Source organism: Chelon labrosus, assembly GCF_963514085.1.
Source record: "Chelon labrosus genome assembly, chromosome: 20".
Lineage (NCBI taxonomy): Eukaryota > Metazoa > Chordata > Actinopteri > Mugiliformes > Mugilidae > Chelon > Chelon labrosus.
The window spans coordinates 9,309,880-9,313,853 of record NC_140353.1 but is presented as its reverse complement, the minus strand read 5'-3'; positions in this window follow the sequence as shown (position 1 = coordinate 9,313,853).

Here is a 3,974-nt window from a genome sequence, read left to right as displayed (position 1 = left end):
ACTATTATTCCCTCGTCGTGGGTCATATCAGTTCAAGCAGGATCCTCGGGTATTTTCAGCATGACTTCTGTGCACATGGGAGAAGCGCAACCGAACCAGAGGTTAAAAGTCACGTAGCGTTTTTCCCTTTTGGACACAAAAATAATTGTCAGAAGTCACGAATCATCAACATTCAACTTCCCATTCCAAACAGTTCAAATTCGAGACAATGATGAAAAAGATGTGACTTAAACTCATAGTGTGAAAGCTCAGGGGCATGTCCTCTTTGGGGAATTAAAATGAGCAATTTGTCAAATTTCATTCAAAGCGGTGAAGTGTTTAAAAGCGTAGATAAATTTCAATCTGTCTCCCCCTGCCTTTGAGTGACTGAAATAGGAGAAGAGCGAACCTATCCATATGATTCAGACGGCTATGTAAAAGTATGAGGGAGTTTTAAAGGTGATAAAAAAAAAAAAAAAGGCAGTGAATATCATCTTGTAGATAAGACAGCCACCCCGCTTTCCACGGGCTACATCCGTTTTATTGCATCTGGCAGCGAATTAAGGCACGTGTGTGGGTGTGGGGGTGGATGTGGGGTGGGGGCGATTGAAAATGAAACCCGGGGCTAAGACCGCATCCAGCCCGACTTCTTTCCTCCCTCAGCCCTGACATTAGACTTTGATTCTCACATGAGATCCTCTGATGATGATGATGAACCATAAAAAATGATATAGCTCAATAAAAGTACAAAAAGGCGTGAGTTCATAAAGAGGACCTGGGGGCCATGTTGGGTTTGGTCCGTGCCAATGCATTTCTTCTCCCTCCGCTAGCTTTTAGAGATGATTACCTGGGATATTTATGGATGAAACATTTTTTTTCTTTTTTATTATTCGAGAGAGCTGTAAGTGTGGCTGGATGTTTGTGTCTGCTGGGTATTGTCAGGCTGATACAGTGGCATCTTTTTTTTTTCCCCCACTAAAGATATACTGTATGACCTATTATTTGTTACAAACTGGGAACTGTAGCGGTGATTACTGTGGTCATAAATAACACTGAAAAAAACCTCACTGTTATATATTACTGGTGACAGAAATGGAAAATTGATTGATATTGATATTGGAGTTTTCTTGGTCACCTTGAAAGTCTACTTCGGATTCAGCCAAAGTCTAACCACACAAATGGGACACATGGCTCTATATATCATAATGAGACGAGGCCGATATATTGAGCCTCGTGACAACAGATAGTGGAAAATCAGTCGTGTTCTGCAGCCAAGGAAGTGCATAAACATATCAGTCCTCTCCTCTCCACATTGATCCTTTAATCCTTTCCTCCCTACTGAAAGAGCGCAGGCTGGAGAAGCGCTCGCGAGCGCCGGCTCCCTCCTCTTCAGGCGGCGTGTGATGTGACTCGAGCTCTGTGATCTCCATGTGAGAAAACCCTGATGCATACAGGAAATAATCAGGGCAACACAGGCAGGGTTCAGAGGAATGCAAATATTTTCAGAGTGCTTAAAAACAATACCACACGCGTGCACCGCCGAATACGGACCACCTCCACCTCTCTCACACACACACACACACAACATCACACACCCTTGAACCGCGCTGCACACACGCACATACATCACACAACAGAGGGAAAGAAAAAACAACAACCAGCCCCCTGACAAAACTCTCCCCAAGTGCATTTGCATAAAACATTAAGCTTAACAAAATGATTACACCTGACAAGTTGAGTTGGAGGAAGAACATCGCCAGTGGCAGCCGGTTACTTGCAGATCCTGCAATCATTCTCTCGTCAAGCAACTGTTTCATGGCCGCCTTTGTAGGCACTGTCATGCCGCTGCATCGTGATTAATCCTTCCCTTTTGTTTTTCTTTTCTCCCTTCCACCCCTCTCTGTCCCTCCCACAAATCCAATAAGTTGCCCTTAAATCAGGTTACCCTGCACCTTGCAGATAGGAGCATTGTGATGGATATGCCAAAACGCATGCCAGGCGGCGTGTTTTTGTGCGGAAGCACTGTGAAATTGTACTGCTGTGATTTTGCATTATGGTGCTAAGTGTTTGTCTTGTAATGCAATTAAATGTGCATGTAAGCCACCCCCATACTCCCCAAACTATTGTGCGCCGTATTTAATAATTTTATATACGCTCTTTTGTGACACTGCCATTTAACCTGAGGTGAAATAGAATAATTTAGAGGAGTATTAAAAGAATAACTTTAGAGTGTTTGCCATAGAGAACACAAGCTGGATCATTTTAGGGGGGAAAAAAAAGAAGATGACAATCAAAACATTAATATCCTTCTCATTCATATAAGCCCGCTGAAAATTCTTAGCTCAGAATACTTTGCTGAAGGATAGCTCGCAGATAAAGAAAGAGAGAGATTATTGCCTCCTTTCATTTCTGCCCCCCTGGCAGCGGTAGGTATGGTAATATGGTTTTTGAATATTTGCAAGCATAAACTTAAGAAATGAGTGCTGATAAGGAGTGACAGCAACAGAGGCAGCAGAGATCTTCAGCATGACAGGCGATGTCAAAAACCCCGGTGACGCTGTCACTGTGACAAACTTTTCAAAAGAACAGTGCGCACACACACACACACACCGGTATTGAAGTGAGCTGCTGCGAGCCTCTCTGACAGTGTTGTCCCAGCAGTTAAAAAATGGAAACATCACCTAATTATGCGCGCCGTATTTTTTATTTTTTTTCTCCTCTGAATACCTAAGCCTACAAACTTTCAACGTATGTCAATATACTTTGCAAGGAGTACCACGGGCACACTGGCTGCGTGAAAGATTTATGCCATGTTATAAAAGATTTAATTTAGGAAAAATAAGTCAAATGCAATATTTAAACAGGTAATTCGAATCAATTTTTTTTCAAGGATGGAGAAAAAATAATATTACTTTATTCTCTTCCTAAGCAGGTGGTGGTCCGACGTTCGGGTTCTGTTATTGAGATTTGCTCGTCTTTTAATCTTAGCTGTGCTTGTGCTGGTAACGCCGCAGACCCCGTCACGTCTGTGCGAAGGATCCGCGAGGATCATTACGTTCAAAAAAGAACCAGCTGGCCTATTGTTTAGGCTCTGCCAGCTGTGTCTATTTTCATAAACCGTTTTCCTTTTGTTCTGCTACACCTTCTTATAAAAGTACAGAGACAGGAAGGCAGAGTTGTATTTCACCATTTTCTTGAACTCTTCCCCTAATGATAGCCTGTAGCGCTCAGCTCCTCGCTGTTGGTGCCTGCATGCATGTATTACATACGGAGTGTGTCCACGTGCATGTCTGAGTGACTGCGAGGAGGAAGGCAAGGTCTGTAATCACCTAATCCAAACATACACTGAGGGAATCTCATTACTGGACCTAACAGTTCCATTTGAACCTTATCTGGTTTCAATCAGCCACCTCTCGTTTGGAGAAAGGCGCAGAAACTTGATTCCTTTTGTCTAGAACTTTCTGCTATCAAGGGTCTCCTGTTTGTCTAGTCTGATGTCTTTTTTTTTTTTTTTTTTTTAAAGCAAACGGTAATTTCAGTTTTTCCATCGGCACGGAGAGCGAAATCAGCGGCAGTTAAAAGCTGCTTCTCGTCATCCGGCTTCCAAGTAGCGGTGTGTGACATCAGCAGGTTTGTATGCGCAGAATGGACGGCTGCCACAGGGAACTCCCGCTAACCCCACACCCTTCCACGCTAACCCCAGTTTTTCCCCAGCCACCCGCTCCCACAGCCCCCCGTCCGCATGCAAACGGACATTAAAACGAAACCTGACCCCGGCCCTGGAATCTGTAAGGTACCGTGTCCCCCCTCCCCACCACCACCACCACCACCTCTTTTTTTTTTTTCTTCTTTTTTTTCTTAAATAGGGAATCCTACAGCTTGTGTGTGTGCCGTGTGTGCCGTGTGTGCGGCGTTAGGATGGGGGGTCAGAGAAAGGTGAGCGCGGAGCGACGTCAGCGACTCCAAGTGAACTGTCTCAGGAATCCCCGGATTAA